General features: G+C 45.0%; 1 protein-coding gene and 1 long non-coding RNA gene across 4 annotated transcripts in view; both read right to left on the reverse strand.

Annotated features, from left to right (window-relative positions):
* Positions 1–25,965, reverse strand: part of NRG2 (neuregulin 2) — a 134,975-nt gene that overhangs the window by 103,645 nt on the left and 5,365 nt on the right. The window lies entirely within an intron of this gene.
* LOC310767489 lies at positions 1,416–3,712 on the reverse strand. Its single transcript, XR_014550928.1, has 3 exons — positions 2,846–3,712; positions 2,569–2,685; positions 1,416–2,478 (listed from the first exon to the last, which is right to left on the reverse strand). It is a non-coding gene; the product is annotated as an uncharacterized lncRNA (long non-coding RNA).

Below are 25,965 nucleotides of genomic sequence, written 5' to 3' on the forward strand. Positions count from 1 at the left end.
TACTGGTATATAAATATATATTTGTAGAAATTGAGTGTCCTCTTCCATTCTTCTTCTTCTTCTTCTTCTTCTTCTTCTTCTTCTTCTTCTTCTTCTTCTTCTTCTTCTTCTTCTTTGGTGATCACTTGAAGCCGAGTAAGATTGTCTTCCATAAACACGGTCTTAACAATGAGTCCGTAAGTGACTGTGGAGGCCAATTCTGGATCCACACGTCCTTCCACAGTGGGGACATTGGTTTCCCGGCGGGAGTTGATCACGGTGTGGATTTGCCAAGCGTGCCTTCCCCTTAGCATGTTTCTCCCTTGCGTCCTGAGTTTGAATGTCTTCAAAGCCCATGACACCTTTGGTAAAGGCTGTTCTCTAATTGGAGCACTCGCAGGTAAGTGTTCCCCAATTTTTTGTGTTTATACTACGTTTTTTAAAATTTGCCTTGGGACAGTCTTTAAACCTCTTATGTTGACCACCAGCATTACGCTTTCCATTTTTAAGTTCAGAATAGAGTGGTTGCTTTGGAAGACGATAATCGGGCAACTACACAACATAACCAGTCCAACGAAGTTGTTGTTGAAGAATCATTGCTTCAACACTAGTGATCTTTGCTTCTTCCAGTACACTGGTATTAGTTCGCCTGTTTTCCCAAGTGATGTGTACAAATTTTCGGAGACACCGTTGATGGAATCTTTCGAGGAATTGGAGAGGGCATTTATAATCTTGAAGACATGAGGTCTTCCTAGTAGTACATGTGAAAAGGATTTTGTGGTCTTAGAAGACCACAAGCTTAACATGAGTCAACAGTGTGATGATGATGATGATGTAAATTTAAATTTGTATGCCTCCCTATACCCAGAGGTCTCAGGGCAGTTCACATGATAAAAATCACAATCGCTAATGCTATTCTAGGCTGCATCGACAGGAGCATAGTGTCCAGAAGTAATAGTCCCGCTCTATTCTGCCTTGGTTAGTCCACACTTGGAATACTGTGTCCAATTCTGGACACCACAATTTAAGGATGTTGACAAGATGGAATGTGTGCAGAGGAGGGCGACCAAGATGATCAAGGGTCTGGAAACTAAGCCTTATGAGGAATGGTTGAGGGAGTTAGGTATGTTTAGCCTGGAAGAGAGGAGAGTGAGAGGAAATATGATAGCTATTTTCAAATATCTAAAGGGCTGCCACATGGAGGAGGGAGCAAGCTTGTTTCCTTTTAATTTCAGGTGTGCACTCGATGTGTAAACTTGCAATAATAAAACCTGAGATTTTTGAAAATTCTAATGTTTCTTTTATTTTTTGTTTCTAGTTTCATAGAAAACAAAAACTTTGATCATAATAAACTTTCTACATATTATTAACTTCCATAGGAGTTAAGCTTCCCTTTCTAAAATAAATATTTCTGTTTAAGCACAGAAAAGCATATAATTTTACATTAAAAATCAAGAAAAGGGAAGAAAAATAAAGAGGGGATTTCTGTTTGCTGTTGTTTTCCAGTCTGAATGGCGGAACATTGCTCAATCCTCTAAATGGTGCCATGTTAGCTAATTGGTACAAGACGGTTTGGCAAGTTGCTTTGCTGGAAAAATTAACAAATGACCTACATCTGATTAATGCCGTTTACGTAAGCAAAGGGGAAATACAAATGCATATACCAGCAGCACACAAAACTTTCTGGCTGCTATCAACCTTGTGGACTTGAATTTTGATACAGTCGTACCTTGGATCCTGAAAAACTTGTGACTCAAACGTTTTGGCTCCCAAATGCTGCAAACCTGGAAGTGAGTGTTGCAGTTGGCGAACATTCTTTGGAAGCCGAACGTCCAACACGGCTTCCGATTGTTTTTGAACGGATCCAGGAGTTGAACCGACTTCCAGAACAGATTCCGTTCGACAACCAAGGTACAACTGTACTTCCTAATGGGTTTTGATGACAGATTAATGTTTTGGTTTGTTTTTTTTTTAATTTTACTTTTGACTCCCCATGTGTCCTCTAAGAGATGTAGAGGGGTTTGCTTTGTACTATTAAAATTGTGTTAATAAACAATTAGACATTAGTGCCAGGGAGAACATTGTGGAATCCATTTTATGCCGCAGCAGTAGATGGCATTTCAGCAATGTTTTTTAAAAATGTGTTCAATGCATATCAAAAAGTGGGGTTCAAATAAAAAAAATCCCTCAAATGTTGACTATTTTTAATGACTGCTACATTAACAGTAAGACAGCACTTACACATTTTGTAAATAAAACCTGCTGTTATTTGGCACACCTGTGGAACAGGTGATGTCAAAGAGTCACACTTTGATGTAGAAAGCAGCAGCATTAAAACTGCACTGCAGGACATTGTGTAGTACGCAAGTTGGAACAAAATAGAATTGCAACAGCCGTCTATTGCTCTTGAACTCCATCTTGACTCTTCAAAATGCTCAGATCTTCGCACAGCTCCAAGATATCCTTATGCAGAGTCCATGACATCAAAAACCTTCATCACTATAATACAATGAAAAATATCAGATAATAAGCATATTTTGTAGGTGCAACGGAGCGTGTAATGGTGCATCTCTGATGATTCTCACATACATTTCAGGCATGTTTCTCTCCATGACAACCGCAGTTGCCAGAACTCCTTCTAGTGCGCCTGTTAGAGGCTCTGTCTGCACAGCTCCGTTCAGTTCTGTAGCCCATGGTCTTGATAACCTAAAAATAAGTCAAGATATTTACTACTGAACAGTGCTTGTATTTCATATCGTTGTTTTGCGCTATGATGTACTTGTGAAGGACCAGTGTACAGTACAGAACTTCCCTTTACAAAAGGTATGATCCTCATCTACCTGTCCAAAGGCAGCCACATACAAACCTCCATTTCCATTCACATGAATATCATTTTCACTCAGGTGGGAATTGTTGGCCGCCTCTTCCTCTTCCTCTTCCTCTTCCTCCTCACCTGTTGGCTCTGCCACTTTCATCTGAAGGTTCACCAGCAACTTCGCTTTGGGAATGATGGCAAAGTCTGAAAAATGTGGGGTGGGGTTGCACAGGTCAAGCAGCCGAGCAATAATTCACACTGGCCAGTGGACAAAACAGAAAAGCATCTTGAGTAAGAACCTGATATCGTATGTTATTTTTAAATCTTCAAAAGGTATCTAAGTGTGGGGGTGGGAGGTGGACTTTGAAGGACTCCTGGCTTTAGCCATAAGAAAACAAATTAACCTACCTTGTGGTCCATGTGGTCTCCGGTTCATCTAGCTGGGGTTCCCTCCCATGACCCATGGCCGGCACAAGAGCTTGAAATTTGGAGGCTTTCTTTTACGTGGCACTCAGTCATTCCATCAGTACATTGCTCTAAAAAAACCTCATGCTTTGCATGCTTTAATTGAGATTCTGTGATGCTCTTCTCACCACAGAACATGAGTTAAGTGTCTGAAAACAGTGGTGATGGGCAGAGGAGTGCTGTCTCTTATCCAACCCACTGCTTCATTCTTCAGCAGGACTCTAACCAAAAGGTGAACTTCCTCTCCACACCAATACACTCCCTTGCCATGTTGGTTCTGACATGCTGGAATGGTGCCTTCTGAGCACATGAGTGCAGTGTTTAGGAAGCATGGCCCTCTGTTGGAAGGCTGATCTACCAGTTTTCCAGAAGAAGCAGAAATCCAGGAATACACAACAAAGAGAAGTCACAGAACCACAGAATTGTTGAGTTGGAAGGGACCAAGAGCGCCATCCAGTCCAACCCCCCTGCAGCGCAGGAATCTGTTGCCCAACGTGGGGCTTGAACCCACAACCCGGAGATTAACTCACATGCTCTAATGACTGAGCTATCCCAGCTCAATAATCATTGTTTCAGTAAACGTTTTGCTTGATGAGGATTTTAAACTGGAATGGCTTCAGTACAGTGGTACCTCAGGTTAATAACTTAATTCTGGAGTAATTCGTTCTGGAGGTCCGTTCTTAACCTGGAACTGTTCTTAACCTGAAGCACTACTTTAGCTAATGGGGCCTCCCACTGCTGTGCAATTTCTGTTCTCATCCTGAAGCAAAGTTCTTAACCCAAGGTACTATTTCTGGGTTAGCGGAGTCTGTAACCTGAAGTGTCTGTAACCAGAGGTACCGCTGTACTTTCAAAACTAGAGCAACATGTTAACAACTCTTAACTAAACAGTTTCAATGCATACTATTATGACATCAAACAACAGAAAACCACAGAAATTAGGAAGCTGCTGCAGATGGTTCTCAAGCATAAACTGAGAAATTGTACCACACCATTTCCCCCTTCCCCTGTGAGCTGGTTATGATGTGCTCTGTAATCCTCATCATTTGGCGGTAACACTATTTCATGGTCTGCACCTGCTTTCTCCTCAAGGCCGTGGCAGGCAGTGAGACACCTTCAGCAAGCTTTAAGATGCCCAAAACCTCTTACCATGACATTCCTACACGTGTTAAAGATGCAGTTAGAAGTGGCTGCTTTCTATCCAGGTGGTTTGCCACCTGTGCAATGGAGAGGCACTTCTGCCAGTAACATTTTAAAATTAATTTATTCGTTAGATTTGTATACTACCCTTCATCCTGGCACCTCAAACAGGATCACTATTGAAGTAGAAAATACATTTGTCACAGAGACTTATTTTTTATGATTTTCAGTTTTTATACATTTCAATAATTTTACAATCATTTTAACATTTCAAAACTCAACTTTCTTCCCCCTCTTTCTGCGGATCCTTAAATTTATTTTTTATATTTTCTGCATATTCCAAATTAACTTAACTTACTCATTCATCTACTTTAAATCTATACTCTTATAAAATTGCAGGTTATTGCAGCAATCCTGCCAATTTTCTTATCTGTTTCCAATTTGTTTGTTAATATTCAATAAACCATTTCCGTTCTTTTATAAGAGGTTTGTGCATCATGAAGACTTCTTGGCAGGGCTGGTTAGAGGCTGGGGAGGATTGGGGCCAGAACATGGAGCCTGCTGGTCTGGAAGGAACTCACCTGGATGCTCACCTGGGGATTGGCCAAGTGGCCTTTTCTGGAGGGCTCCCACCTCATTGCCACTGAATGCTCCTACTGTGGTGGAAGAACTGCCTGACACCAGTGGCGTAGCGTGGGGGGTGCAGGGGGGGCCGGCCGCACCGGGCGCAACATCTGGGGGTTAGGGTTAGGGGGCGCAAATCCATGGGTTAGGGGGCGCAAATCCATGGGTTAGGGGGCACAAATTACTTGCCTTGCCCCGGGTGCTGACAACCCATGCTACGCCACTGCCTGACACAACTCCAGCACAGCCTCCTGTCAGCGATGCACTCCCTGGGGAGGCACCTGAGACCTAATCAGGCAATGAGTGGACCACGTTGTCTCTTCCTCCATCACAGGGTTGACTGTGATGGCAGCAGCAGACCCAGTCTATGCTCAGGAGCACCTGCTGCTTGGGACAATCACCATGCGAATGGCTGTGCCCATGCCGCTCTTCATTAATCTCTAGTCATGTACCTTAGAGCACTATATGTACATCTGAACCTGATCTATGCAATCTGCAGCCTGGTGTATGTCTGGGCAGTGTGGTGAATTTTGGAATAAAGCTTTTGGCAAGAACCAAGCTGAGAGTCTGAGTACTGTCCATGAGTGGGAGCCAGGAAAGGCTAGAAACAATCATATGGGATTGCTGCCTCTCCCTGCCCCTCAAGGACTCAATTTGGATAATAATTAAAATAGTTCCTTTCATGGACAGATACATGAAATGACTTCCACTCGGTTGGGAGACTGATGGAGCTCTGCATTGCCAGGGCTGGGGACTCTGCTGAAGCTCTGGCCAACTCTAGGGTAGAGGAATGACCTGGCTGGTTGGCAAGATCACTCCCAAATGCTCTCCTGCATACTCAAGTTCAATCAGTCCATTCCATAGGCGTAGCCAAGGGCGGGCAGGGAAGGGCAGCTGTCCCCCTAAATTAATAAAAATCAATAAAAATACATAGCAAACTGTGGTTCTGCCCCCCCCCCAACAAAAAGCCTGCCCCACCCCCCAAAAAATCCTGGCTACGCCCATGGTCAGTTCCATGGTTCTTTGGGGAGCTGAAAGTGACGCAGCGGCAAGGAAAGCAGCTGGAACGTTGATGTGGCAAGACCAACTCCGGTCCTTTTTTGTTTTGCCATCACTGCTTCTGCGCAATATCTGTTCTGCAAATTACTTCAACTGGCGAGGAGGCTTGTTACATTCTGCCCCCTAAGGAGTTCAGTACTCAGTATGAGCAGTTTGCATGACATTTCGCAGATCATTTGCTTATGCTCATTCTGTCTCGGACTCCAGGGTGAATTGCTTCTGGATGGTACTCTAGATCATTTTTATAAAGTTTTCATGAATGCATTTCACTTTGTACAACTTGACTATGTGGACAGAAGTCTTGGAGATACTGTGTAAACACATGTGCTTAACCCCTGCCCTTTCTGAGCTAATTGGCATGCTTGGGAGATTAACTGAGCCAGAGGTTCTCAATGCCTCTTAATGTGAAGGTTTTATTCTCTCACTTCTGAAATAGGTCATTATGAGACAGTAGCAGCTGCCTGAAGTAAACAATATGGCAGGCTGTGAGAGAATGTTTCAAGGGGGAGTCACTTCACTGAGTACTGTAAGAGAAACAGCTTTGGAATGACCGGGAAAGAATTCTGACAAGGACATGTCCCTTCCCAGCTATAGCTGGGGCTGGAGGTTGTGAAGGGGGACCCAGCGCATTCAATTCTGAGGCCACCTGCACCATCCTGGCCACCAGCCCCCACAAATGTGACGGAAAATGCTTCTTACAGACATGTTGCAGCTACCCCAAGGAAATCACTGTGCAAGAGCCACCAGGAGTATACCATACTGGTGTGGAAACTCCCCGTCCAATGTAAGAATTATTCCTTAGAAAATCCAAATTAAAGAACAATCAGCATGTGCATGTCTTATTGTACCTAGCACCACATTTTTGTCCAAACTGAGTTTGCTTTGTTTCTACTGAGTGCACAGATTAGGGAAGAATAATATTAAAATCCTAAGTACTGTTCCTTTCATCAAGGCAGTTACATCTTGCTTTATTGAGCAATCTAACACCCGCCTATAGCGAAGGAAGAGAAAAATGAACAGGAGAGTTCAGAGGTATGTCAGAGGTTCATGTAAAACCTTGAAGGCTCTGATCCTAATTCTTACTCAAGCAAAATTCCTTGTACAGTTGACAACCGTAGGTTCAGGCATCTGCAGAATGCCGTCCAATATAAACACTTGCTATGGTCTGCATAACTTCAGCACTTTGATTCAATTTAATAAATGACAAAAACAAATTGCCATTGGTTTATGGAAATGTTGTCCATTCCAGAAAGGAGAATATTCTACTGACCCCTCCAGATCTATGCTGACTGCTTGTCCAAACCATTAGTGAGCACCAGAAGTCCACATTTATCAAACATGCTGATTGGTAGGCACCATGAGAGCTTTCAGAGCAGTTCCCTTATTGAAAATGATGCAAGCACTATTGCAATATGTAGAAGTTCTAGAAGCCAAATCTGAAAGGCTCCTTTAGCCCCATTTCTTATTCCTGTTGCTCACATGCTCCATATGAGTGAAAGGAAGCTAGACTAGATGGTCTTCAGACACCAGGCTATGATCCAACCATACCTACATTTCTGTCATCTGAATTTAGATTTAATTAATTTATGTGCCTCAAGCAGATTATGGGTGTTTCTGCTTTGCCTTGACAACCCCAAAGAGAAAAGTCTCCATTAACCCTCACATTGAGGTGCACTGAGGGTTTGTGATTTCCCAGGTATGGCCGTGGCTATCCAAAATGAAGCACGGAACTGAACCAAGAGTCCCAGGGTGGTTAGCAAATGGCACTCGACCAGTTTCCCTGCTCTTTGCCCTCCCTCAGTCAACAGGCTTAGTCTCAGTTCTAACTACCCTCCATTTTTTCTTTTCCTGCCTGTTTCCTGGTCAAACTGAGCCAGAGGGAATTTCTATAACAACAAACCATGCATATATAGTGGGAAATGAAAATTCTGAAGTCAGTAATATAGTATGACATGCAAAATCCTTTCTGTGGCCCTTTCCATTTGAAACACTTCCCTCCAGCAGAAAAGGGGGTTTGATTTAATTTTTTTAAGTGTCTGCAGAAAGAAGGAGGCCAGAGCTAAAGTTGTGTCACTAGAGCTTCACATTCCAAAGGGTAGCAAAGACCTTGCACTCCATACAAGCCTGAACTCGCTGATAGGCTCATGGCACCCAGTGGGGAAACCCCCAAATCTGTCTGAGGAGAGGTGCAAAGGAAAACCAAGTGCCAATAAACATTAACAGGGCCTGTTATCAGCCATTCTGTATTTTAATGCAGCTATAAGGACCTGCCTATGGAGGATGGAATTGGTTCCCAGTCAAATGGTTTGTGTCAGCCTGACACCAGACGCCTCTTCGTCTTCCTAAAAGAAAGAGGTTTATGGCCCCTGCCAAATTTAGTTTATAACCTGTGTCTGATACCAGCCATCTCAGCACATGTCTGAGAGAAACTTTCCTGAATTCCAAGGGTAGGATGACTGTTACTTATAGTTGGGACAGTAAGTGAAGCTATGTATTACCATGAGGATTGCTTCACATTTACCGGTAGAAAGCCCTGTGAATTGAAGAAGATCCCTTTGAAATCTTGAGCCATGAAGATCTAACATGCAGCCACAGAAAATGCTGTGTTCCAGGACCTTTCCTACACAGCACTGCTTTCTGGATCAAAGTCAGGCCCAAAGGGCCTACTGGCTCTCCTTGCCCTCACATATCCAAAACAGTTGCATGTATGGTTACCAGACGTCCCCATTTCCCGGGGACAGCCCCCAGATTAACAAATCTGACCCCGGACAAAATCCATCCCTGGAATGTCCCTGGATTTCATTTAATGTCCCCGGATTTATATTTTAAGTGTTGTAGATTTATTAGTAGGGAATGAATGTTGCGTGATTGGTTCAGTGACACAAGACACATCATATGGGGACTTCTGATGAGGCAAAATGGCGGGCGCCATGGCAGCGAGCAGCTCCTGAAGCCAGCCAGAGCCAACTGCGCTACCAGGCTGGCTCCGGGCTGCTGAGGCTGCCACTGCCGAGGGGGAACTACTGGACCCCCTCCCCCACAACCCAAATTGAGCCGGGAGTGAGAGCGACCGGCCACCCAGCCAACTGCCCAGTGGTGCTCCGGGGCCAGGAAAACCCCGGAGCCAACACAGGGAGAAGGAGGAGAGGAGAAGGAGAAGGAAGAGAGAGAAAGAGGAAGGAGAAAAAAGAGGGGAACCCTGACCTTGCCGCACCACTGTCACCACCGCTGAGGAGGAGAGGTAGGAGAGCACCGGGAGGGCAAGGAGATGTGGCCGAGCCCAGGCACAACCCAAGCCTACTCCATGGCAGCTAGCGCTCCAAGAGAGCAAGCCGGGGCCCAGAGGAAGGATATTACTTCTTTTTATTATTATTATTTAAAAAAACAACTTTAAAAAAAAAACAACCTTTTTTTCTCTTTTCAAAAAAAAAAGTGTCCCTGGATTCTTTGAAAAAAATCTGGTAACCTTATGTTAAATGTCTGAATTTGGTGTGGGGGTGGAATCCACTGAGGGCTACCTTCCCTTGAGCATACTCTGTTGGGGTCACATCCTGGCAGTGAGCAGAGACAAAGTCAATTGTGGGGACCTGTCACCCCCTTTTCCTTCTCTCTCTCTCTCTCTCTGACACCCCTCCTTTCTCTCCCACCCCCACTGGAGAGAGGCAGGTGTCTATTTCCAGAGGGGCCCCCCCATCCTGCACATTCACACACATTCTTCCATCACTGTTTGGGCTCTCCCCCCCCCCATTTCCCCCTTCTTCTGTCCTCTGGGCTCCCCCACCTGCATGGAATCAGGCCCAGATCTAAATGTTGCTCATTCCTGGTCTGAAGTAGGGAGATTAAATATTGGTTAATAAAATTTTAGTCTACAAAGATATCCTGAAGAATTTTAGTGATGGTTTTCGGAGATCTGATGCATCCAATGTGCAAAAACATAGCAAAACTGTGATTGGTGTATGTCAATGTGGAATTTAAGCAAATGATGCCATATTTAAAATAAAACAAAATCATAAAAATATATTATATTTACATAAAAGGTAGTGGAGACAGAAGTTAAAAGTAAGCATTGTGCATTGATTAAAAATGAATAAAGTAACGGAGGAAGAAATAGAACACTATTGGCATTCACTATTGCTGCCTGCTTTCCAGAATGCCAACAGGAATGGTGCCCAGTTTCTGACTAAAAACAAAAGACAATAATCTCTCCAAAGATCAGAAGGCTGAGAAAATGAGAAACCTTGCAGGTTCACACCAAATGAGTGAGTGGAAGAAATTCATGCAAATGCAAGCATTTCAGTATTTTAGGGGACCTTTATAAAGTCTCATGATATATATTGCTATATGGACACACACACACATAGCAACTTCGGTAAGAAAAATAATAATTGACTAATCACCAGATGAATCTGTCAATTAATGAATTACAGATTTCTAATTATTTTTTAAGGATACTGTCGTGTTTTTCCAGAACAGAGCTGAGCCAGTCTTAAGCAGCAGAGCCTGCTACTTTGAGGGTTTTAAAAATTATTATTTGCAGGACCTACCGGCAATGTCAAACACTAAGGAGGGAATCTGGCCAACTGCCAGAAGAACTTGGCATTTCTCGGGCGATGGGGAAAACAAATGAGAGCCTCCCGTTCTTGAGGATTTGAAGATACTGTAGACTCCCTATAGAGAACTGAGCTGCACTGCAGATGTGGCAGACACAAAACCACATGGCAGGGTACAGGAGTTGGTGGGGCGCCTGAACTCTGCATGCTGGGTGATACCTTCTGCTTTGTGAAATGGGACTTTGCCTGCCCTCCACTCCACCCAAAACTGGTTCTGGATTTTCTCCCAACCCTGAGAAGCAGATGCAGGAATAACAAGGCAAGTGGGGAGTTCTATTGCACAAGTACAATTATTTGGTTGAATACAGCCCATAGTCTGCACAATGACAAATGTCTCGTCTCATTTTTATTTGGTGTGGGTACAAATCGGTGACATCCCAACATTCTGACTCCAGAAGAAGCCCAACTGACTCAGCTAAGAAACAAAACACCTCAATACAGTCGAGGGACTGTTTTTCAGCAATTGCAGGCGGGTGGCGCTGTGGGTAAAACCTCAGTGCCTAGGACTTGCCGATCGCATGGTCGGCGGTTCGAATCCCCGCGGCGGGGTGAGCTCCCGTCGTTCGGTCCCAGCTCCTGCCCACCTAGCAGTTCGAAAGCACCCCTAAGTGCAAGTAGATAAATAGGTACCGCTTTACAGCGGGAAGGTAAACGGCGTTTCTGTGCGCTGGTGCTGGCTCACCAGAGCAGCTTCGTTACGCTGGCCACGTGACCTGGAAGTGTCTCTGGAGAGCGCTGGCCCCCAGCCTCTTAAGTGAGATGGGCGCACAACCCTAGAGTCGGACACGACTGGCCCGTACGGGCAGGGGTACCTTTATTATATATATATAGAGAGAGAGAGAGAGAGAGAGAGAGAGAGAGCTCTACTGAATATCAAGAGAATAACACATAGAAAACAAACAGAACAAGAATGCAGCCCCCAAAATAAAAGAAAAAAGGGCAGCCCCCTCCCTCCTCTAGCTCAGGTACAGGTGTAAAAGAACAATAATGAGGAAACAAAATAATATAGTTGGGGAGTGGATGAGCAGAAGCAGCCTGAAAATGATTATTCAAGATACTATGGTTTGAAACTATCAAGAGTTTCATATGTCTGCATAGTATGAAGACCTGCCCTCTTATTTCTAGTAGTGTTAACACAGAATCACAGAATTGGTCATACCATGCTGATACAGAGGGGTCTTTTTTTTAAAGTTGAGGAGTCTATTTTTAATAGAACCACAGAACTTGAACTGATCCATTGGTTTGAGGCTGCATGTATGTTATGACGCGAGAAGCAGCTACATTTGTGCTAATAAGGAACCATTGAAGTGACAGGTGTTGGGGTCTCAAATTTCAGCAGCCTCCTGTGCGACGCCAACATTGCCCCCCCCCCCGTTCCTCTCATGCTCCGTTCGAAAGTATAGTTGTGGCGCCCTCGGCAACACCCCCAAGACTCTGTGCCCCTAAATCTGACTCTGACCACTGCCCTCTGCAGACAAGATGTCGGTGCATAGCATCTACAGGAGGGGTCAGCAAACTTACTGCACCTCGGGCCGGTGCCTCCAGCGCCAATCGCGCGGTGGGCCGGAGGGCGGGGGAGTGCGTGCCCATATGCGTGCGCACACACTATTTCTGGCGCACTTCTGGGTTGGAGGAGCACCGGAAATAGCTTGTGCGCATGTGCACGGGCCTCCTCCAACCCAGATGTGCACCGGAAAAAACACTTGCGCATGCGCACAAGCTATTTCTGGTGCACCTCCGACCCGGAAGTGGGCAGTCGCACAGCGCAGTGCCGGTAAGAGCGGGCGGCAGGGGTCACCGCAGGCCGGATAAACGAGTCCCTTGGGCCTTACCCAGCCCGCGGGCCTTAGTTTGGGGACCCCTGATCTACAGGTAGCAATGGATGCCCTATCTATGAAAAGATATCCCCTCAGCATATCCAGTGCTTGAAAAATGTGGCCTTCCTGCTAGAGAAGCCGCGCAGCCACAACAAGGGTGGCTATCTGGGCTGGCATGATGATCTGGGAAAGTTTCAGTGCAAACACCCCTCAGGGCCAGGCTGAGCAAAGAGGATGTCTGCAGTGAAAAACATTGTGCGCCCTACTTGCCTTGTGCCTGGCTTCTGCCATCAAGAGCCACAGCCCTGGGCAAGAGGAAAACAACAGGCTTCTCTACTTCCACCTGAGCGCAATGAGGCAGCGGTTGGGGGGGGGGAGAGCGCGGCAGAAGCAACAAGACGTGGGAATGGGGGGTGCCAGCTTCTCAGCTCATAGCAGGTCAGGAAAGTTCAGCTTTAGTTTCAGAGACAGAAAAATTAAATAGGCTTTGTAGTGTTTATTAAATTCCCTTTAATTATAGGACTGGGCTAACTGAAGAGCCAACTGAAGACAGTTTAATTAAAATAGCTGTTGACTGATGGTATCTTCATGTTGTAAGTGAACTGGAGCACTTCAAAAAAGGAGGGGGAAGACACAGAAACTCTGCAGTATGGCAAACCTGTTCCCATTTATTTCAGAGAGAGCAGATGGGAGAGCCAGTGGGTTCCCCCTGCAGACACTTGTTGGAGGATAACCAGCTTTGTCAAAATGGGTGAGCGCAACACTGCCACCTAGTGCTGATACGTAATCAGAAGAGCCATTTTGTTGTGTTATAATTCAAGTATTATGTTTACGACGACAAGCCACTTCAGAGCATTTTATTTAGAAATATATTTATATAAGCTGCTTATAGACTGCCTTTAAAAAAAAGCTGCCACGGAAGTTTTACGATGCAGATAAAGATGTAATAATACCACTGTTGAAAATATAAAACAACAACAATAAAAGGTTAAACCAGTAGATGGCAGAGCAGGATATAAAATCCTACAATAAGAAGAAACTGAAGTTCACAATTAAAAGGCCTGGGAGAATAAAAAGGCTTTGGCATGACAACAAAACTACATCAAGCGAGGCACCAGGCAAGGCTTTCTGTGGAGAGTATTTCATAACCACCAATGCAGTTTCGAAAAGGCAAGAGACCCCTGTCCCCGACCCATACCCACCAACGTTTCTCTGATGAAAACAGGGACATTCTATTCTACATCAGGAAGCTTCTCCTGCGTTTGATCTGCCACGGACATAGATACCATGTACCCACATACATCGCTCACCTTGAGGCAATTGCCACCTGCCTGCCTAACCTACCTCACAGGGTTGTTGTAAAGGAAAAATGTGTGAGGGGAGGGATCATGTACAACACTATCAACTGATTGATGGAATGAAATAAAATTTTACCTGTAAGCTGCCTTGAGTGCCTGTCAGGGAAAAAGACGGGATAACGATATGAATGATCAGGAACATACCAGAGAGTAAATCCTATTGAACTCAGTAGGACTTAGTTCTGTGTAAAAATGCTTAGGATTACAGTGTAAGGCTGCACAGTCTTTACCCAGTTACCTGGGAGTAAGCTCCATTGAATACAGTGGGACTTACTTCTGAGGAGATAGGTAAAGGCTTGTAGTGTAAGGCTCCAGTTACAATAAAGAAATAAACACTCCACACATTTCCTTCGAAATGGCTGGGTGCTGAAGAATTTAAAGTGAATTGGTTACATTTTCCTTCGAAATTACAGGAAAGGCTTTGTATGGCAGTTTCACCATTTCCTTCATTTGGTGCAGGTATTTTATTTTTGTATAAACAGGACTCAGTTTTTGCACCTACACACAGCAAAGCCTCCCGTTTCCAAAAAGGACAGGAGCTGGAGTGTCTCATCTCTCCACCACTTTCAGTCGAGATGGGGAGGGGAGGAAAAGGGAAAACCAGGAGATTCCGGGATTAAATCAGAAACTGGGATGGCTTTTGTAATTCTAGGACTGTCCCTGGAAAATCAGGACACTTGGAGGCTATGCCCCCACCCCAATATGATGTATCACTATAGACAAACCTGAAAGTTGCCAGAGCACAGTTCTCTAAAGTGTGCTTCATTTTTCCGTGGTTAGTCCAGCAAAATCCTGCAGAAATAGAACAAGACTCATGCCTGCTCTGAGGCAAGAATAGAGCCAGAAGGCACGAATGGCCTAGCTCAGTTGCCCCCTTTACCTAAAAAATCAAAAGAACGTTGAGCAGATTGCTCAGTACAGCAAAGCAATTTGATTGTCAGGTGTTGCTTTTTAATACCTTGTCCGAGCAACTCCTTGTCCTCCGAATACCACCTCCAACCATCCCATGCCAAGTTCCTTCAATGGCTTATTTTTTACCTAGCACAAGGAGAGATCTATGAAAGCAGGGAGGAATGGAAGCAGCAAGAGCTGGGGCCTGCCAGCCTAGGCTGGACATCAGTGCCGAAGGGCAGAGGCTCTTTCCCTTGCCCTGCTGGTAAACGCAGGACCAGGTGGGCCCTTGCAGACCCTGACAGGTGGGCCTCAGAGCTGTCACTTCATCCCTTCATATTAGGAGCAGGATGGAAAGCGCGTGCCAAATCTGAAAGAGCGGCTGCAGAATCATCAGACCCACACTGGAGGTGGCCCAACAATCTGCCAGGAAGGAACATATTAGAAGACCTCTCATACGTAAGGCACTAAAGCCAGGGCTAAGGAGGTGGCATGTCTGTCATGCAGCCAGGTCACTGAACGCAAATGGGCTGCAGGGGGGGGAAGCTTTGGTTTGGTTCTTGCTCTGGGCATGTCATACAGCTGCTCCAGAAGGCTATTTTCATTTTGCATGTTTTGCCCTCAAAGAGCAGGCATGTATTCGGTCTACAAAATGGGGGACATGTTGTGTACATTCCCACCTATTCAGGAATCTCAGGGTAGAAAACACAGGATGTGGGAACCATAACATCACATGTGTACAAAGGAAAGATAAAGAGAAGCCATAACCTGAATAAGGGAAACTTCAGTGCTGTGTGACAGTGCTGGTGTGGGAAGAGGGCCTTTCCTATTCACTGGGGAGCCAATAACCTTGGGGTGTCCAAAGAAAAACTTCAGCTGAAATATTCCATCAGCAGGAAACTAACCTCCCCTCCATTCCTTACCTGTGAAATGCTCTTGCACACATGTATGATCTGAAAGTGTGCAACAAAAACAATTTGCACTTCCTCTAGGCACAGAGTGTGTACCATTCAGTCATATTTCCTTTTTTTCTGGGGAATGGAGGAGAATGAGCCATGTGACCCAGACAACCTTCTATTGAGCACAGTACCCAAGACTGCTTGGGTTTTTGTCAGCTACATCATGAAAGCAAATGGAGGAGCAGACAACTGAGAATGGGAGCACAAGGTCCCCAGGAAAACAACCAGGGGATTTTTTTACCTCCCCTCAGTTTGTAGCTACTGGTTACTCTTAGTGTTCTGTATTAGTTATTTACTTCAGAATGTTTCTGCAGCCTTTATTCTGGGTTCCTCCTGAATAAAACAGCTCAGCCTGAACTAGCAGTTCTCTAAGGAAATTAGAAGCTAAGCTGCCATACTTGTAACAAAAAAAAAAGCTAATGCTATTCTAGGCTGCATCAACAGAAGTACAGTGTCCAGATCAAGTTAAGTAATAGTCCCACTCTATTCTGCTTTGGTCAGACCACACCTGGAATACTGTGTCCAGTTTTGGGCACCACAATTTAAGAAGGATGTTGACAAGCTGGAACATGTGCAGAGAAGGGAAACCAAGATGCTTAAGGGTCTGGAAACCAAGCCTTATGGGGACTGCTTGAAGGAGCTGTGTATGTTTAGCCTGGAAAAGAGGAGATATGATAGTCATCTACAAATACCTTAAAGGCTGTCACATGGAAGATGGAGCAAGCTTGTTTTCTCCTGCTCTGGAAGGTAGGGCCGGAGCCAGTGGGTCCATGTTACAAGAAAAGAGGTTCTGACTAAACACCAGGAAGAACTTCCTGACAGTCAGAGCTTTTCAACAGTGGAACTGTCTCCCTCAGGAGGGACAGATTTACGGCTGTGTGAACAGTGTGCATGTATTGGGTGCTGAGAGGGCCTGGTAAGCAAGGCACAAGGAAGGAGGTATGAGGGCTCTGACAGGGTCCTAGAGTCCGCCTTCATTCTTCCCAAAGCCTAGTTAGCACTTTCCCAGCTTTAGGAAGGAAGTGGAGGGCTTTAGGACCCTGCCAGAGCCCTTACACTTCCTTACCAAAGCTGGGTGCCTCCTCACCTGTATTTGGGAAGGCAACATAAGACCTGGAGGGGTGCGACAAATTTTGGGCTTGCACAGGGCACTATAGTACTCAAATTCACCACTGCCCTCGGAAGGTGGGGGCTTCTCCTTCTTTGGTTTTTAAGCAGTGGTTGGATGGCCATCTGTCATTGATACTTTAGTTGAGATTCTTGCACTGCAGGGGGTTGGACTAGATGACTCTCGAGGTCCCTTCCAACTCTACAATTCCATGGTTCCATAAGAGGAGGAAGAGGAAGAAAGAGGTTATGCCTGTTGCTTGTGTTTGTATTACCTTCCTTTCACCAGCAGTCCCAGGCAGTGGCATAGCATGGGTTGCCAGCTCCCAGGGCCACACAATGGGGGTGGGAAGGAGGGAAACAGATGGAGTAATGCACATTTACTGCCTAATGGTGTTCACATCACCCAGGAGATCGCAGTTGCAGAGATAAGAAAAGAAGAGTCATTCTGTTGTCTGAAGAGGTCACTTCCTGGTTTGCATGGAGAAGCTGTTTTCAACAGAGCCCAGCAAAGGAGGTGGGCAGCTATATTGAGGCAGTTCCAGGTGTTGAAATTCTGTGCCCACTCTACACCAGCAGAATTGAACATCAGAAGCAGGAATAGGGTGGGCCCTGAAAATGTATCTCTCAGGTATCAAAACTATTCCAAAGAGGTAAGTCTTCAGCATATTACAAAAGCTGCACAGTAAGGGCGCCTTCCCCCAAGTTGTGGAAGTGAGAAAAACTTCCACAACTTGGGGACTGCCACACAGAATGTCCTCTCCTGGGCTGCTGCCACCCCAAACTTCATTGGAACTACTGAGAAGGCCGCCTCTGCTGACCTTAACATCTGAAACAGTCTTCAGTACAATGGAACCTCATGTTACGTACCGTCCCCCTTGTGAATGATGCGGGTTACAAGCTCTGCTAACCCAGAAGTAGATGCTCCCAGTTGCGGCCTTTGCCCCGGGATGCAAACGGAAGTCGTGCGCCAGCAGCGCAGCAGCAACAGGAGGCACCATTAGCAAAATGCGCCTCATGTTATGAGCGGTTTCAGGTTGAGAATGGACCTCCAGAACGAATTAAGTTTGTAACTGGAGGTACCACTGTATTGTAAGGAGTGCTCTAAGAATGGACTGTAATCCATTGTTCTACAAACTTTTAAGAAGTTGAGTTCTGGTGTGGAGAAATGGAACAGTGCGACAACCCAGACAAGGCTTCTGTATTGAAAAAGCTGATATCATGTAAACCTCCACCCTCCATGGCACAGGTTGCCATGACAACATTTAGCACAGCTGAGGTACCGTCTCAGTATCACTTCCCTGTCACTTCAGAGTTCTCTCCCTTCTACACGCGGCATCTGAACATCCAGTGTTAGGGCTCAGCCTGAGTGCAAAGGCCCAGCTCCTTCCACCATCCCGACTCACATGCCCCCTCATTCCTTTAGTTCAGGCACTTCCGTTCCACAAGCTCCTTTCTTTTCCATGTGGGTCAGTGCTGGGAGGGTATCCAGCTGGAATGAACAGTAGGGTGGAAACTGGAACCAGGGTCAAGCTGGGTCATGGAACTGGCAGCTAGCAAAGCCCGTTCCCACAGTGTGCCCCCCAATCTGTGGCACTGCGACCCTTGCCAGCACAGCAACATCAGCAGCCATGTGCATTAAGCTTGCTGCCTTATTTATTTATTTATTTATTTATCTATTTAAATTGTATACCACTGCATCTTTTAAAAAAAATCAAAGCAGTTTACAGCAATAAAATAAAACCATACACTAAAACCCATTGAAAAAGTTAAATACAGGCATCAATGAACCATTGTGGAAGGATGTACTCTTAATTGCCTGTCTAGGCCTGGCAGAGTAGAAATGTTTCCAGCAGGTGTTTAAAAGTTGGCACAGAAGGCGCCTGCTGAATCTCTCTTGGCAGAGGATTGCACAGGACTGGGCTGATGACACCACAGGCTTGGTTTCTTGCTGCTGTCAAATGAGCCTGGCCAACTCAGGGAACCACCAGTGATGCTCCTGCGAATGGTCTCAGTGATCAAGCTGGGACACAAGGGCTGTTTGATCCCTGAGGTTGTTTTCAGGCACTCTTAAAACAAAAGGCCACTGCCAATCAGTATGTGATTTGACAGGGGGAAAATAAACACACAAAGACTGACATAAGGAAATGCAAAGTAGATAACAGGGGACTAAAGAAATGAAAAGTGGAGAAAGGAGAAGAAAAAGAGACATGTAGCTGATAGGAAAATTGAAACTGTACAGAGAAGGTTCTCCATGGTACCAATTGCTGTGTGAAATGCCAGCCTGTCTCTTCACCAGAAGCAAAACTTGCCAGAGCAGCTCTGCACATTAGAGGAACAGAATGCAGGTCCTGTGAGTGGGAAGAACCAACCGACTCAAGATTGAGCACAAACACGAAGGCCCAACTAGATGCAACACTGAACTGAACGTTCTTCTTACGTCCATCACATACTGTAAAGTTTGTTCTGCATTGCGCTGGACCATGTTGAATCCATTTTCTGTGCATGAAAAAGAAATTGCCTCAGGCTTTCATATTTTGAGTTGCATTGTATACTATTATACTAGCCTGTGGTGATGGCTTTTAATTATGGAATTGTATTTTATTATTTATTTTTTGCTATTGTGTTTTTATGTTTTAAACATTTTCTATGGGCCTCCTCACAAGGGCAGAATTCCCTGCAAAATAGGTATAAATGCATTAAATAAATATGAGTGAATAAATAATATGGGGTGGAGGAAGGATCCGACAACTGATTGTAATGTGCAGCTTGAGCAGGAGTCAGCTCATATTTCTTCCGCGTTTTTATTTCCCTTTGTCTCTCTTGATAGTTCCTGTCAGTGGCTTAAGATGTGTGTGGCTTAACAAGTGGCGTTCCGCCTGCGACTCTAAACCTGGCTACACCTCCACGGCCTTCTAGACATGATCCTCATTTGCCTGGGTGTCAAAGATGGGTGTCTGAATATCCTGAGAATATGTCCTGATAGGAAAACTGTGGACAGCGTATTTAAATCAAAATGACACTGACAACCAAGTCAAAAACATCAGCGAATATCACTTATGATTGCCCATAGTTGTACCCCAGGGAAATGACGTCAAAATTAACTAATTAATTATTTTGTATTTTAGCTCCATGACAAAACAGACCACCACAGCAAAAGGACTTCCAGATTCCTCCATTGTCAAAGACTGCTGACCTTGGTCCCATGTGGTGAATGACATAGGCACAGTCCCACAGTCAAGAACCTTCTGTGAAGAACTGCTAACCACTGCTCCACATGACAAAATGCAGAACAGCAGCTCCTCAGGGAAGAACCTTCCAGATCCAGCCTGGTCCTCACCATGTTTGCTGTTGGCTCCTCCTAGTCAAGAAGGAATATAAGAGGGCCTGTAATGCCACTACTTAATCTATTAATGGCACTGCTCTGATTCCAAAATTGAAGCAAGATACAGAAAGTCACACTTCCATCATCTCCACAGAAAGGCAAGAAGTTGATGCAAGACAGTATCAATATAATGTAAAGGGTAAAGGACCCCTGACCATTAAGTCCAGTCATTGACGACTCGAGGGTTGCGGTGCTCATCTCGCTTTACTGGCCGAGGGAGCTGGCGTTTGTCCACAGACAGTTTTTCCAGGTCATGTGGCCAGCATGACTAAGCCGCTTCTGGCGAACCCAGGGCAGCTCACGGAAACACCGTTTACCTTCCCGCCAGAGTGGCACCTATTTATCTACTTGCACTTTGTGCTTTTGAACTGCTAGGTTGGCAGGAGCAGGGACCGAACAAGAGGAGCTCAGCCCATCGCAGGGATTCGAACCGCCGACCTTCTGATCGGCAAGTCCTAGGCTCTGTCGTTTAACCCACAGCGCCACCCGCATCCCTTTTCAATATAATGTACTACATTTTAAAGTCTGCATAGTGACAGGAGGAGGAGATTGTTCAAACCAGATCCACTTCTTTGCCATGCCCCCCCCCCCCCCAGGCATGCCCTATCTTTTAGCAAGTCATAGTCAGCTCCTTTCGGTATAGCAATGAATTTACAGCAAAAACAAAAAACAAAAAAACAAAAAAACACGGGCATCAATACTGCTGATTCAGCTGCCAAAGGACAAGAATCGCATACTAAGGTGAACTGGCATTCAGGTTTTTGAGTTTGCTTTTGCCAAAATAGAAGGGGGGGCTTGCCTACTTGTGCCAAACCTCCCTGAAACTCCAGTTCTGTTTCCCAGACTTCAGTTGCTGCAGCCATGGCTTTCACTCATTTTGGAACCAAGAGCAGTTACAGGCGACAGTGCAAAAGTAGTCACCCCATTTTTGTGACTGCAAGGCAACCATCACCATAACCAGACAGAACCACTTAAGATCTTCACTCATGCAACAGGCAAGTGAAGAAAATGGACTGCATAGATGTACAAACATAACTTGGGGATTAATGTCTGCCATTCATGAACAATTATCCAATGTGATCAGAAGAAGTAGGAAATGAGATGCAATCCTGGAGACTGCATCAATTATTATCTGCAATGTTGAAGAACTTATTTGTTTTGTTATATAGCAGCTACAGCTTGGAAAATTTTGTATTTGTGTTTTGTAATGCTTTAATTTATACACATATATCCACATGTGCTTTCATTTTTAGCTGTCTATGTGTATTGTAATTATCAATTATTTTTTATTTTGTTCCACTTGGGTTCCTGTCACTTTGTGTCTTTCAGAAGCTGTTATTCAGTTGTCTATATTCTACATTCTGAAAAAGGTCATGAAGACTTTTCCAATTCTTTTCAAAGCAACATTTGTATTTCAGAAGTTTTTTTCTTTTGGTCTTTCCTATCTCTCTCACCTGTAGCTGATGTGAAGGTTCTAGAAACTCAACTCTGTCATTTTTCTCTAACAAAGCATGTTTTCTAGTTCTAATAAAAGCAAATAATATACAATGAAAATACAATTTTTGCAAAGCACTATAGATAATATGCAGCGCTACAAAAGGCCTTCCGCTTCTCAATTTACGGGGCATCATCCATCTGCAATATGGACAGCATTTGCTAGGAAAGTTAAATTTAGTCTCAGCAGAAATCCTGGCGACAAACTCTCATGAGGCAGAAACTACAGCCACATGTCACAGAAGTACAGGGAATCCAAGAGGCTAGAGCAACAGAGAGGAAATGTGTGCTGCCAAACCAATAATCTCTAACTGACCAACCTACAGTATTTCTGCTTGAAACAGCCAATCAAATTGGAAGCTATTTTTCCTTGCAATTATGATGTGAAGTGGACTAAGTTGCTTCCTCCACCCTGACTGAAGCTAAGCCGACATCCCTGGCACAGGATTATATGTAAAAAAAAGAAATACAACTTTCCACCAGATTAGAAACAGACAACCCCATCAAGAGGGGAGAAGCCCGTTCCTGCCCCAGTGATGAGGAAGAGACCAAGGCACTGCCTGGCCCCTGCTTGCTGCCTGCTTCATCAAATGCTGCAATGCAGTGGCATCACAATGCACTGTGTGAGCAGAGCAGTGCCTGCTGGAGGGGGTGGGGTGGGAAGGGAAGGCTGCTGACTCAGGAAGGGGCATTGCCCACTTTTTTCTGTGACGTGTTGGGAGAAGGTGATCAGGCAAGGCAACCAAGCAGCCCAGGCAAGCAACAAGTATGAACGGCTAGAGGGCTCAGAAGGAACAGCCTGGGAGATGGCTACCAGTGCCCTCGGCAACTGCTGCCTGAGGCAGTCCGTTTATTCTGCCCTACGAGAAGGCTGTCCCTCAGCACAGTGCTACTGGGTGTCCATTTGTGTGTTCCCTGCTCCTCTTCCAGCACAACCACAAAATTGGAAGCATCAGCTTCCATCTTCAACTACCTGCAGTTTGTTGTTTTGCTTGAATGAGGACAAACTGTCACTGCAGTTAATTGAAACCATGGTTATCTGAACAAAGATCAAACTACAGTCCCTGACCCTGGTTTGTTCAGATAAAGCACAGTTTAAACTAGTGCTATTTTTCTAGAAAAAGAGGTGCCAGAACTCACCATGAACGCCTCCCTTGTTCTCTTATAATGGCAATAGCGTCCACCTGAGTTCCGGCTGGGGAAAAAAGCCCTGGTTTATTCTAACCACATTTCCCAGTTCAGTTAAAATGTCATGTTGTGGCTCAGAACTTTCCAAACTGTATGTTGCAACACATTAGTGTGTCGGCTGCAGTGTGCAGGTGTGTCACATAAACATTCCCTGCTCTCCTAACCTCTGGTTTGCTAGTAAAACTGAATTACTGTGTTGCGAAATGATGCAAAACTGAATTATTGTGTTACAAAATGATGCATGTCCATAAACTGTGTCACCAACTTAAAAAGTTTGGAAAGCTCTGTTGTGGCTAGTTGAGAACAGAAACGAATGCTTACAGCCACCTCCTTGCAGCTGCTCTAGGGGCTCATATACATAACACTAAACTATGGTTTAGCATTATATATAAACAAGATCACTGACACTTTAGACACGCTCTAAAGAGGAAAAATATCTGCAGGTCAAGATAAAAGGGCCAGATCTAATTTTAACACTTAGGGAGCATGTCAGAAGAAGGGCCTAGCTATTCACCTGTCAGCTTGGGAATCAGAAGTTGCTTGTGTAACTGTCTTTTAATTTTTGATGTAAGCATGTACTCAGAGAAATTAAATATTTTTAAAAGGAAAATCCAACCCGTGTTGGGCATTTCTCCTTTGTCTTTGGAACCACACATAGAAAGTTTTAATGAAAGGGCTAGTGCTGTGCTGTTTTTATTGTAATTACCCTTGTGTTTTTAATACTTTATATAGTTTTAATTCAATCAATGTTTAATTAATAGTTTAAAATGACTGTTTATTTCCCCAATGTTTTTAGTTGCTGATATTTTTGTCTGTAAGGCGCCTTGAGTCCCTGTCAGGGAAAAAGGTGGGGTAAAAGTAAATATATATTAAAAAGTGGCACAGTTATTGCCTCTTCTCCTACACTAGAACCCAAACAGGGATGCAAAAACTCCTTAGGCATCTGATCAATCATTTGCTCAAGTGATCATCTGAGGAGGGGTGGCTGTGTGCCCAGCACATGTTGGGAAAGTATGGTCTGGCCACACTCTCTGCTGGCAAAAGGCCCCTGGAGCATTGCCCAAGGGGGAATTTGGAGCACAGGCCAGAAATGGCCAGGCCACCTCTGGCCTAGAGGATGGCTGCATGAGGTGCCTGTGAAATATTGGGCAAGATCCAACATCACACCAGTAGATGTGACAGAGCTTCATCCTCTCCTCCCCACCCCACCCCGCACCCTCCACTCCCCTGTCTTCTCCAGAGGGTTGCCACAACAAACAAATATTCCCAGATAATGATATTTCTGGTACCAGTAGGAACAATAATCTTTCAGGAGAACATGAATCCAGGGAGGAGCTTCCAGTCAAAAACAGGCTCTAGAGGCATTATTTAAAAACATAAAGGATTTGGTAATTGTTGTGGAGGGAAGTAAAGGACTGTAACGCTCAGTTGATTAACTGGCTAGAGGAATTGTTAAAGACTGCTGATGACTGGACAGGTGGCATCATCAAGCTACAGATTTTTACACAGAATTAGTCACAACTCCTAAAAGGTCTAATATTTAATACATTTCACAATTCTTCCAAAACTTTAACCTTTCTAAACTTTCCCTCTTTTATAGTATGAAGTATCCTGGGCATGTAGGCTTTTGTAAATTTATTCTGATATGTTAGCTCCTGATCTGTTTCAAACTATCCATGAGGCAAACACAGCTGGTTGCAGGGCCAGCAAGACATTTTGGCACCTGAGGCAAACCACAAAATGGCACAAACACCCTTCGCCACCAGGGAAGAAGGGGGGGATGAATATCAATATCAGGAACAAAGGAAAAGGAAAGATCAACACTGCCCCTGTGGATCCTGCCACAAAGCGGTCCCCTCAGCTTGCCTCTTGGGTGGGCCGGCCCTGGCTGGCTGCCACCACAGCTTTTATGGCCTCGTTTCACGTTGCCAGCTTCCCAAGGCTCCTCCTGTCAACTAAAGGGAGAGCCCAAGGGCTGCTGCTGAGGGCACAGGTTCAACAACCCTGTGATCTTGTCACTTTGGGGGTGACATTAAATCCCTATCCTGGCCCCCAAATGCATGGTGATCTAGCTGTCCCACACCTCGCCTGCAGCCCAGTTTGTTTAAAAATAAATGTTTTCAATGTTGGCAGAACACAAATAAAGAGGAAGACAATCCCTTGTGTGTTTTGCATCTGCCTCTCCCTTAGAAGGCAATGGGACTCGCAAGGTATACACGTAAACCCCCCCCCCTCTTTTTAAAAAAATTGTCCAGGGTGACTTTATCACATCACTTCTCTGAATATTTTCATTGCTCTCGGTGTCTGGCTTGAAGATGACACAAATAATTCCCCCCCCCCCAGAGTGGTAGGGAGGGGGAGTTTGGAGAGTATCTGTAGGGTTTCTTTGGATACCTGTGAGAGCCAATGTGGTGTAGTGGTTAGAGTGTTGGACTTGGATTGTGGGGACCCAGCTTCAAATCCCCCCCCCAGCCATGAAGCTCCCCGGGTGACCTTGGGCCAGTCAAGCTCTCTTGGCACATCCTACCTCACAGGTTGTCATGAGGATGAAACAGGGAAGGGGGGGTTCTGGAGAGCACCTCAGTGCCTTGAATGAAAGGTGCACTATATTTCTAACTCTTTTATCCCTCGATCCTTAAATAGGATAGTTTTAAAGACACATGTGTGATTGCTTCTGAATGTCCAATCCCCCTCATCACGGAAGGAAATAAAAAGGTAAAATGTGAAAGAATTCAGGCAGCTCCTTGCAAACTTCCCTCTCCTTCACCCAAAAATTAAAATTGGAAAATGGGTGTCTTTGTGAAAGGCTTCACAGAGCCCTCCCCATCCCTTCACAGCTCCACCCACATATACATGCCCCAGCAGCAGCAATAATCTCAAGAATACATGGATAACAATATATTGTTTCTCTGTATTGCTTCAAAAGCATCTTAAATCAAAAGGCTGCTGGGTGGGTGAGGGAGGAGGGAAGAGGCGCCACAAAACCATAAGAGCAAAATCAATCCAAGCAAAAAGAGACCCTGCAGCCAGGGCACACAGCTGGCTGCCAACAGATAATCTGCAAGTGTATCATC

The sequence above is a fragment of the Podarcis filfolensis genome (assembly GCF_964270895.1).
Source record: "Podarcis filfolensis genome assembly, chromosome: 7".
Classification (NCBI taxonomy): Eukaryota; Metazoa; Chordata; class Lepidosauria; order Squamata; family Lacertidae; genus Podarcis; species Podarcis filfolensis.